This window comes from Nicotiana attenuata, chromosome 1 (assembly GCF_001879085.1).
Source record: "Nicotiana attenuata strain UT chromosome 1, NIATTr2, whole genome shotgun sequence".
NCBI classification, from domain to species: domain Eukaryota; kingdom Viridiplantae; phylum Streptophyta; class Magnoliopsida; order Solanales; family Solanaceae; genus Nicotiana; species Nicotiana attenuata.
In genome coordinates this window covers 100,491,019-100,503,517 of record NC_031989.1, presented here as the reverse complement: position 1 = coordinate 100,503,517, position 12,499 = coordinate 100,491,019, and the positions used below count along the sequence as shown (strand labels likewise).

General features: G+C 36.6%; 1 long non-coding RNA gene across 2 annotated transcripts; it reads right to left on the bottom strand.

Annotated features, from left to right (window-relative positions):
* LOC109231126 lies at positions 2,770–6,008 on the bottom strand. 2 transcript variants are annotated; one of them, XR_002068762.1, is made up of 3 exons: positions 4,573–6,008; positions 3,196–3,262; positions 2,770–2,999 (listed from the first exon to the last, which is right to left on the bottom strand). It is a non-coding gene; the product is annotated as an uncharacterized LOC109231126 (long non-coding RNA). The 2 variants fall into 2 exon arrangements; XR_002068760.1 differs by lacking the exon at positions 3,196–3,262 and having other exon boundaries at positions 4,573–5,999.

Genomic DNA, 12,499 nt, shown 5'->3' with positions numbered 1-12,499 from the left:
TAAAGCACGGGCCAAACACGCTCTGTAGTAAACTCTTTTTATGGGAGATTTGGAGCAATCATTTTTTACGTAAAAATTGGAGAAAAATGGATATCCATTTTGAGTTAATGAGACCAGTTCAAATGCATTTTGAATTAGCATACAGTCAGTGCCATCAACAATCATATGCAGTTCTATGCTTGCATTGAAAAGGTAATGTTACATGTAATGATCATCACTTGCGTGCATGTCGTACCACCCTGAAATACACCTAGTTATAAGCTAAAACAGTAAATACAACTTTTTGCAAATTAAATTTGAGAGTCCTAACAATTAAGCATCTAAATTCATCTACCATGACGACAACCTTCACTCTGATGCCATCAACAATACAAAACACGATTTACTATATGTGAAAAATAGATGGCATGTCACGCCCCAACCTCGGGAGGCGCGACCGGCGCTCAATCGAATAAACCCAACTGAGCAAGCCTTATCAAACACTTTCTACCCAACTCAATGTGATTAAGGTATCCGGTTTCCGTTTAATTAGACAATAAGAGGGGGTGTACATTCAACGTTGATAGTTCATTTTATATCATAACCTTAAACCGTAGTTAGGTTCCATGTTTTCCATACAGTTACAATTTTAAAGAAAGCAAGAGTTCGGAGTTACAACATAGTTCATAGACCCATCCAACAACCATACGTAACCCACACAACGTCTACGGAGCCTATATGGATACAAAAGATAAATTATGACAACGCCGGCAACAAGGCCCCGGCTATACCTCAAAAGTGAAAGTCTACAATAAAAGATGTACAACATAACCCCTTGAAGGAAAAAGGGGCTCACCAAGACTTCGAGAGGAGGACACTCCGCTACGCGCGATCGGCACTGCCCGCTATAGAGCCACCTACATTCATTTAAAAATGTAGCGCCCCCGGCAAAAGGGACATTAGTACCATGGAATAGTACTAGTATGTATAACTAAACACCATCTAGTTAGAAAGAACTTTCATACAAGAGTAAGAAAATCACAAGTATAACTCAAAACTTTAAACGATCACCACATTATCAAATAAAATAATCATACAATTTTCACATCATTTTTCCATAACTTTTAGTTTGGGGCATTTCACACTATTCATCATTGTTCACAATACCACCGCTATCTTGAGTGGAGTCCGATCTCGACCCGATCGGCTAGGTTGCCTCCTTTGAGACATATACTTCAATCACAATCTCATTTTCCCTTTTTTCGGAATTCATTCACAATACCACCGCTATCTTGAGCGGAGTCCGATCTTGGCCCGATCGGCTAGGCCGCTATACCAAGGCGTTGTTCCCTTCTCATTAATCATCTCGTTTCAATCTTTGTTTCACATATATCATTTCATAGGCACTTGGGGCCACAACTATCACATTATTTCTGGCACTAGGGCACATTTCACATCATTCCCAACTTCAATGTTAGCTTTGCAATTTAGGATAATAGGTGCACACAAGAGCAATTTAAACTGTAAGCATAGATAAGACTTCATAGATGGCACAACATGTGCAGCTTCAATCTCAATTAAGGTCTAAGCATTTCAATACATGATTCGTATTCCTTGCACCTTTTCAAGTTATCAAGAATAGCACTTTGATCATATTGAGACACATCTTTCACGCATATAAGGTTACAACCCCAAATTCATGTGAAACAACAATTAATTCAACTTTAATCTTACCGTATTTACTCAAACACCAACGGAGCTCAATTTCTAAAAGACGGGGTTTTAGCCATACATACCCGAATAAAGCTTTCCTTAATTCTTATAAAATTCCGGGACTTTTAGCACTTCAATCTATTGTATAAGAATTACAAATCGAACCAAGAATTAGAGACAAGATTAAGATTCTAGCTCGTTTGAGCATATTTTCAAGCACTGAGGGTGCATTGTGATCTTAGGTCCTTTTTGTGAGAGATTTCTATCATTTTATACCCCAATTGCTTTATTTTTAGTTCACAACCTCCCAATACTCTATGATCTTATATGCATGCAAGAAATCCATTCTTATTCCCATGAACCCCCAAGCTAAGTACTCATTCTAGTGTGAATTTCGAAACCAGAGATTAGGGCTCAAGTTTCTTACCTCTTGGGGTGAAAGCCTATCAAATTTTTGCTTGAGAGTCTTCAAAGATTTGACAAGGATTGAGAGTTAGTTTCTCCCTCTAGAGCTCCCTCTCTCACTCTATTTGCAGTAAAAATCACATAAAAGTGATCTAATGGGTGTTTTTAATGGGATGGAGTCGGGTTTTAAAAGTTAGAAAATAGGAGCCCCGACACAATTTGCGATCGCATTCCTGACATGCGGCCCGCAAAATGGAGCGCAAAAATGGTCCCAAAACCTGAACACAATGTCTGGGTATGCGACAAAAATGCGGTCCGCATACCTGTTGTGGTCGCATAATGCACCGCAAAACTGCCCCTTACAAAATTCTAAGGGGATTATGCGATAACTATGCGGCCCACATAGTGATTATGCGATCGCATAATTGGCCGCATAGTTGACCTCAAATTAACCATCACACTGCCTGACTATGCGGCGACTATGCGGTCCGCATAGCTATTCTGCGATCGCATAGTGGACCGCAGAAATGCACTTTTCTAGAAAACAGTATCCCTTAACTTTTTAATGTACAGATCAATCCAAATTACAAATCTCTAACACATATACCTAACTTGGCACTACGAGCTTTCGGGTTTTGAGTGAAAATTTTCACGGGGCCTTACATGGCATAGCAAAAAAAAATATATGCGCATCAACAATATTTGTAAAAGACATAAGTACATCATCTTGTAGAATTATATTTAAACATAATAGACATAACATGCAAAAACAATATAAATTGTTTGTATCTTCAAGCACATCTTGATTCATCATTTCAAATGAGCTAGAGTCAGCGTTCCCAACTTGGTAGCCACCCTCAGCTATTCCAAAAACTACACCACCGGGAGGCATTTTGAAGTACCTTCAAAAATCAAGTAAACACCGATAACCTAAAGTAATTTCCACTTATTGCACACATGTTGGAGAAAATTTAACATAGACCTTCATATAATTAATTGGAAACTTGGTGATAGGCTCTAATTGAAAAAAATAGAAATTAGTACAAAGTATTAGCTTCTCAATTGATTTGGTTTGTGATTCATGTAAACTAAAAGTACCATTGTTTGAAGCCTTACTGCAATCTGCAACTGTCATGGCAGCTGTTTCAGATATATCTTTTCCATACTTCTCAATGAAGAAAGTAGTCACAATGTGAACACCAAGTAAATAATTAGTGAAAGCTCAGAACTTCATTTTTGGAAGTGTAACTCCAAGTACAATAAATTACAAATACAACTTTAAACAGTCAAGTAAGTGATAGATTGAAGCTTAAAACTTTCAATAGCAAGAGGTATAAAAATCTTATGCATGGTTCCTTTAAGATGCTATGGCATAAAAGTTGTCATCACGTTTTCATTGATCTGAATTGGTAAGGAAAGGCTAATGCAAAAGATGTAGCTACGTTCTAGGTATATGGCACACACATAAGAGTTAAATTTGATAGAAAATCCCCATTGAAGAATGGAGAAAAACATTGAACTCACATATCATATAATGGATGGGGAAAGGTGACCATATTTTCTTCGATTTGTGGTCCTTTTGACATACACATCATCTCTTTCTATGTGTTGAATTCTAAAGATGATACTTATTTATTCACTTTCTTGTATGGTTCTGTTTTAGAGGTTGTGTCCAAGTCGAGTGGACTAATCTCTTATGCCATAATCTCATTTTCATTGGCACCAACTCTTCTTTATTGTCGCACTTTAACTACGGAGTATAATTTTATTTAGTAATTAACTCCTCCTAGCAGAGATTAAATCTGTGCTTGGACAGACATACAAGTACTGCAAGAAATTATACGAAAGAGCTAATTTCTACCCTTAAAGGAGATAAGGAAGAGATTCTCTTCCAATATAACCACAACAAATAGTTAAATGCAATAGCTCATTATAATAACTTTTGGCTTTCAAAATATCTATTACCTGCTTACTTTTCCTCTAAATAACTTATATTGGCTCTGTGATAATTTACATGTACCATATTGCAAGAAGAGCTTTTTGAGCAATCATCTAGTTTCCCTTTCAATTATAAATTTCTTGTCAGACTCCTACCACACTATGATGATTAGAATGAGCAACAATTGCTCTTTGAGTTCATCTGTAGAGTTATGTCATAGTCAAATATTAATAATACCTTTTTGCACCTAGGTAACCAACGGATTGTAGATTCTTCTTTTCACAGTAATGATAGTTGTTAAGGAAATCACTTACATCTGTGACTTTGTTAATGTTGTATTGACAAAGTCACAAACACATTTCCATCCCAGTTATCCAAAACAACACTTGCTTTCATATATGACAACAATACAAAAAAGAAAAATCACATAACCAAAAGTTGAAGTAAAGATTGCATATTTTTTCGAGCCACCACCAAATAATCACTTTAGGCAAATCAATAAAAAACAAAACAAAAACAAAAAAGACAGCAAATACCTCTGGTCAGTAAACACAAGGATGCCACCATCTCCCAATCATAAAAAACCTGTATGGAGGACATTGAAATGCTAACATTTCATAGTGCAGAAGAAAAGCCTTCAACAGCCAAACGGCGACGAAATGTCGAATTCAAATAGTGTAAGTATGCAAAAAAAAATTAACTGAACTCGGTAAGATTAAGGCAAACTTGTTTAAAATAACTTAAAAGAAAGTAACACATTGTTTTAACTGTAAATCTAAAATATTAAGGCGACCGAAAACTTCCATAACCAACATCACATCCTCCCTACTCCTTAATGATAAATCGCCGCTACAACAAAATGCTATTGTACCCTACATCCGGTCATTTTTATCTGTAAGCAAACATCAATATAACCAATTATTATCCCAAGTATTAAAAGTTTTCAGACACAATAGACAGCACCATAAGTTAGCTCCAAATGAGATGAGTCACGCATATCATCAAATACCATAAGTGCATAGCCTACTCCAAGATTCTTTGTTTTCTTGTCATAGTGTAGCAAAGCTTGGCACCTTTAGTGTAATTGACCTCTACCAAATTATCTTCTTTGTCTTCCGTGGTTGTTGTTTCTTACTGTCTGATTGTTCTTTTTATATAAATGGTTAAATAATATTGATGTGTCTATTTTGTAAATTTTTGTCATGGAGACTCTATTGTTCAAGTTGTTAAAAGTTCTATCTTCCACTTTGGAAAGGAGTTTTTGTTGTGCAGTTGCAGTAAAATAAGTGAGAGTATATGCGCAAAAAAAAAACCACCGAAAAGAAATAATGCATGTGTAAATCAGGTAAAATTAGTGGCATACATGTAAATATTCTAGTAAGAAATTATTCAAAATAAGAGGAAAATAACGAATACCCACCAAATTGTGATCACCATATTTAAGCATTCACCCTAATACCAGAAAAAAAGAAAAGACCGATACGAACCCATTTACCAATATTCAAAAGCAAATATTAGCACAAAAAGATCCATTTACCAAATGTGATCAAAAATTTAAATTTTAACCCAAAACGAAAGGAGGAAATACCTTAAGAACTGCGTAAACCCGGGAAAAATGAAATACCTTAAGAACTGCGTAAACCCGGGAAAAATATCTTCTGAAGAAGGAAAGTCAATCGAGCGAGAGAAGAAGAAAGAAGAACACTGAAGTTAGCATAAATGGAAAAGCTAGAAGTACCTTAAGATGAAAGAAGCAAGTAAACCCGAAAATATTATCTTCTAATCTGAATAGAGAGATTGAGCGCAGGAAAATTGAGGCTTCTGAAAAGATCAAGATTCAAAGGGACCAGTAGACTATGTGCAAGTATATATGAGTAATAAAAGGCAAGACACGTGTTACATAGTACATCTGTCTTTATGATAATGAATGGACGAATTACCGATTTATCTCTAAGATACTTACAATATAATGTTGCAGATAGTACAACTCTTAGAGCTGTGTTCGTCCTCTTCTTCTCATTTATATATAGTAGTAATACAAATAATCTATTTAGAATTCAATAGACAAAAATAATTGTAGTTCACGTGTTAACTAAAAATCTTGACTCCGCCCTCAAATAAGGCACTTATTAAATTTTATTAAAACTCTATATATAAGTTTAAAAAGGTTTAAAAATAAAAATTATAAGTGTGAATTCGTATCACAGATAAGAAGATCTAGATAGTGAGTGCAATAGTACTATTATCACGACCCAAAATCCATTAAAAGTCGTGATGGCGCCTAACACCGCTGTCAGAAAAGCCAACAAGAATTTATTAATTTAATTACTCTTTTTAGTATTTTGAAATCATAATTTCCTCCCGTTAAATGATAAGTGATAAAATTTACAGAGTAAATATAAATATATTCACAATTTCAATACTGAACAACCCATAATCACCCCCAAAATCCGACACAAATGCATGAGCATCACTAGGAAGTAAAATAAAATACAGGATCTGTCTGGAATATAAATTAGACAGGAGAGTATAAATAACTTTGAAGGAGACTCTGCTGGGTGCGGATCATAACATGGAATGCAGCTCACCTAAGTCCCCGCAAATAATCACACCTCTGCGCCCACAAGGCCACTAGACATATATGTACCTGCACAAAATGTGCAGCAAGTGTAGTATGAGTAAGTAAATCAACGTGTACCCAGTAAGTATCTAGCATAACCCCTGAGGAGTAGTGACGATGGGTCGACATCGACACATACTAGTGGTCCAATAATATCAGGTACAAAAATGATAAGCAGATATGAGGCATAACAAATAAACGAAATAAATGAGTATAAATACGTGGTACAATCCTCCTCTTTGCAATAAACTCAAGCTTTCCATTAGCAATTTATTCCTTAACCGGAGCATATATGTAGATGTTGATACCCAATTTTGCGCTCATATTTTCTCTACTTTCAAAATAGCATATTTGCATCATCATTTAGTTTACAAACCTATACAAGCATTTTTTCATAATTTTCCATAATTTTTAGAAACCCTAAATTAATTTTTTTCTGCATTTTATTATATAAATATCCAATAATTATCCTTTAAATTATTTTGATGATGATTTAATCATCCAAACTTGTTATTTACGCCAACATGTATGTTTTATAATATTTTACTTTATTTTTCTATAATTGCATTTTGCATTTTTGGGCTAATTGCACATTTTTGCAATAATAGCCTACATTCATGTATAATTACATTATTTGTGCCAAAATAGCATTTTTATATTTTTATAATGTTGAGTTATTATTGTTAATTATTTTAGTGCATAAATAATATTTTTATTTATTTATTAACCATTTTTATAAATTATTTTGATAAATTTTTGGTATTTAAACAACAACCCAATTTTTTAAATCAATTTCGGACCAAATGAATGGCTCAAACACTCAAATACCAAGCCTAATTACCCCATCCCAAAGCCAAACGACCCATGATTAATACCCGATCGCGACCCGCTTCTAAACGACCTGCCCCATCTAATTTTTTATCTCAGCCGTTTATCTCTCAAGCTCAACAGCCACCGTCCCTTCCCCCTTTTTTAGTTAACCTAACCCCAGAAACCCTACCCTATTTCATAGAGACCGTCGCCCCTATTCTCTATGTCACTCCTCTCTTCTTCAACCAAACCCTAATCGTCGCCCCCCTAAAACCTTCTCCTAATCCGACTGAATATGGGATTCGATTGCCATTTCTTGCCATATCCGACCCCCTTTTGGTACTGGGTGTTCTCCTATGGTATTACCTAAGTGCTTGCCTAAACATGGCAAGCAAATCTCTTCCGAAATCGAACCAAATGGTTCAAATCTCTGATTTTGAACACTATTCTGTCTATATACGTTCAGACTACTATGTGAGTTCTATTTTTGTTTAGATTCGGCCGATTTTCACTTTCCCTAAAAGCTAGGGTTTACATATCTCTCTCTTAAATTGATTTTCATATCATTTTGCATGTTTATTTACCTTGTTTGTTGCTTGAATAACTCGGTTTCCTTGATTATTGCTCTATTTTTACTACTATATAAACCCCTCCCCCGTTCCCTTTTGGATAGACTCTGAATCGCTAAAAACTTCCAATTAAAAACTAATGCTTTTACTCTGCGTTCATTTATTCTCTTGTTCTATTTTTGCTCTTGGCCGGCTGAAAGGTCGTTGGATTTCCTATTTTCCGACCTTCCTTGGGTGTGAGCACTGCCCTGGGTTTTTTGAAGCCCTTGGGAACTTGACGCATCTGAGATTCTGGGTCATATTGTTGTTCTTTTCTTGTTTGTCTACCTGTTGAGCAATAACTAGTTAGTTCTTAACCTTTGCAATGTTCATTCTCTTATGTTCTTATTAGCATATCCATGTTTCTGAAATTGCATGACTTGACGTAATTTCTCGACTCTCTTTATGCGTGATTCTATTATGATACAAACTTCTCTAGCATTGACTCATGCCTAAATAGATAGTCCTAAAAATGTATTTGTATTTGACTTAGGAAATTTGGACAATATGAAGCATGTTTAGCTTAATGTGTTGGTAGTTTGTGTTTGCATTGGCTATATGGCCTCATCTTGTTTGTTGCCTTATTCTGAATTTCTATAGTGATTAATTTATATTATTAGTATGCCCTAATCTGTTAAAACCTTCACTCTAGCTGTGATTTGCTCCTATGACTATGTTTGTCACTTAGTATGTTCTTACCCTGACAATTATGTACCCCTAACAGCTAATTATCTTAGACTAGTCTTTCCTGACTTGTTTCCCCTATAATATGTGATTCTATTTGCCTTGCTGATATAAGTTGTACTGTTTAATCTCTGTGTTTAGCATAATTTGATCCTTTATGTTTGAACTTGTTGATTTAGTGATAACTGCTTGTCTTACTGGCCTGATGCTCCTTTGCCTATTAACTTTGTAATACCAGAAGTTTAAGACTCCTCACTTCTTACAAATATACCATGCCCCAATGTGTTAAGTGAAAACTTGCAACATTAACTTGTTTCTTGAGTTCATGCACCCTTTGTGTTGATATGTTCATCATGTGATCACTTTGTAATGTTTGTTTCTAAAAAATGCAAATGCACTCTTCCAAACCCTGTTACTTTACTATTGTTTTCATTAGTTGCTTCCCTATTCTAAACCTATAATTCTTGGTCTGCTGAAAGCCAAGGCCACTAAAGCTTCTCTATTAACCTCCTTGGTGTGAGCACTGCTCGGGGTCCACTTTGAGACCCTTGTAAACTCTGACACACTAGGGTCTGAGGCTTTTCGGCCATTTTTCCTGATTACTCAATCCTGCCCCTCCCCTTGCCTACTGAATAGGCCAATTGGCTTGTGTAAATGACTGGTCCAAGTTCTCTTGTGGTTTCTGGGCTATGTTGAGATATATGTGGAGACAAAGTCGAAGGCCTGGCTGGGCTGGTGCATTTTGGGTCTGTCTTGGGCTTACTATAGTTATTTGTACCCCTTTGTAATTTATTTCATTATTGGGCCTGTAATAATTCTATAATAACAATTGGGGTATTAGTTAAAATTGGGAAAAAAGGGTCTATTCTAATGTTTGCATGAAAGGGTAGAAATCCTGCCTAGAGGATCTGAGTGTTTAATTTTGCTCAACTTGCTCTATTTCTATGTGTTTGATAGATAACATCCTATAGGACATAAATATTTCACCTGTTCACATGTTCCATTACCACACATTGTTATCTGCTTGTTATGTTGCAACATGGTGATTATTTGTTCAAATTGCTTTATGTTAGATATCATGCTTATAGGATCACATTGAGTAAAAAATACCTGCTCTTCATAGTATTCGCGTAGATATCATGCCTATAGGAATATGATTGAATTGGATACTATTACTATTATTTCCATCATATTGCTCGCCTAGAAAGCATGCCTATAAGGATAAAAGGATAAGGAATCAGTCTCAATGGACAATTCCTAGAAATCCTGCCTTTTGGATCCTGTTGCTCGCCTAGAAAGTATGCTGATAAAATCAATGCTGGCAACATGAACGATCAAACTGTTCCACTGCCTTATTTTGCATACGATTTAGAAGGCATGCCTATTGGATTTGTAATATTTACGATCTGCAAATTTGTTGTTCTAAGAAAGCAACACTGCATGTATGTTTAAAATTCAGAATCACATAGAAGCCATGACTATAGGATTTAAAGATTCTATTTCGTCTTAGTTCTGAAATTCGTCTACTGCTCATTATGAACCTGTTAGCGTGCATTTGTTGTTTACATGCAGAGGCTAACTTGAGCCATTTATTGCCCTTATGTGAAGTCCTACATGTTTTGAATGTCGCTTAGATTTATCATATTTGAGCAACCTGAGTAAAGTCTAGAATCATCCAAATAGTAGGTCCAAAGCCTCCTGGGCCATAGGCATGGGGAGGGTAGTGCACGCATAAGGCACGATTTAGAATCAATTAGTGCGCTCTAGGTAACAAACTTAAAGATAGTAATCGGGTAGCAGGAGATGATAGTTTGTGCCTGCTGAATAATACGAGTAACACCCCATCTCGAGGAAGTTACGAAGTATTATTTATGTTGCACGGAGTGATCCTTTAGGCTAAAAAACTTTAGGATCCCCTCCCATCTTGTCTCTAAATAAATTGTTTGTATTTATTCCAAGTCTTTCGATATTAAAACTGCCCAAACTTCTTGTTCTTCTCTCTATCTTTGTTTATCTGACTAATTCATGTAATTCAAGTTCAGCCGGGACCCACAGTTGTGGACCTCGAAAAGTGCCTAATACCTTCTCTTCGAGGTAATTTGAGCCCTTACTCGATCTTTGATGATGCAAACCAGTTAAACCCGAGTCGTATGCAAATAGGTGACCTAACGCACCTTAAACTGGAGGAGTTCTACTCTTTTAACACCTCCTTAAAAGAGTTGTCACACGTCGAATCCCGATTTCATGAGAAAAGGGGGCGCGACAATAGATATAGTGGATCTCATCAGATAGGTTGTCATAATTCAAATCAGGAAAACTCATAGATACACTGGCTTCATGCCAAACATTACGCACGATTTCTATGAGGATATTTTCTTAGGAATGTCGAGGCGGCCCGATCCAACATAAATAATTAAACTGCACACTGCTGAGGGTTGAACGGCATGAACCATAGATGTATCTATTAAACTGCCGAGACGAACGGCCCGCTCCAATGAGAGTGTGGTACATAAATCCTGCCGAGGCGAACGGCCTGATCCCATAAGATGTGAAGTACATAATCCTATAGAGGCGAACGACCCGATCCCACTAGAATAAGTAGCTTTAACGGGTCCTTGACCCCACTCACGAATAAACGTGTGAGTTATAATTTCTTTAACAAAATCTTTCAATGAAACATATATATATCGCAGAATCATTTCATAAGAGGAGTACAATAATTCAATGACTAATGATGAACTCGTGAAGTCTCTACAATAGCATGTCTAGTCTCAAGTAGTAATGTAAAACAGAGAAACTTAATAGGCGAGAGACTGGTCAAATATTACAACTATAGCATGATCTGAACCTAAGCCTACCCAGACAATAACATGAATGTAGCTACGTACGGGGTCTCGTCAACTAGCGCGTACGTAGCCCCCACAAAAAGTAGCACACATCAATTTACAACACCTAGGGGCAATTTCCCCCTCACAGGGTTAGACAAGAGACTTACTTCGCTCCAAAGTTCCATAATCGGCTCCAACGCCGCTCTAACACCTCAAACCGATGCCCAACGCTCAAAAACTAGTCAAATAATGTGCAAACCAATAAAAATATACTCTAATACTCATAACAATTTCAATTTTTAACAATTTCCAACTCCATTCGAAAAGTCGATAAAATCACCCTCGGGCCCACGTGCCCGGATTCCGAAAATTTTTGAAGATAAACTTTACCCATAGCCTCACAAACTCAAATATATAGTTTATTCTCAATTCCATGCCCAAATTCGTGGTCAAAATCCAAAAATACTAATTTCTAGGTTTTTCTTCAAAATCCCAAATTTCTACAATTTTTTCATGAATTTCTATGTAAAAATCAATATATAATCCAAGTATTTAACTTGCAATAGGTGGGAATCACTTACCTTGAGTTGCTTGATGAAAATCTCCCCTTAAAGCTCTCCAAAATCGCCCAAACCAAGTGAAAATGGGAGAAAAAAGCCAAGTCTCGTTTTTATAAAAACTCTTATGCCCAGCGGCATTCCGCACATGCGGTCACTTGACCGCTTCTGAGGTTCCGCAGGTGCGACCAAAATACCGCTTCTGCGGTCCTCCTCTAGGCCCCTCAACCCGGCATCTGCGGCCCCCAATGAAACTTCTGCCTTCGCTTCTACGACCATACGTGTGCAGGTGCGGTCCCGCTTCTGCGAAACTCAACCACATCTGCCGTCCCAGTCTTCCCCAGCCAGAACCGCTT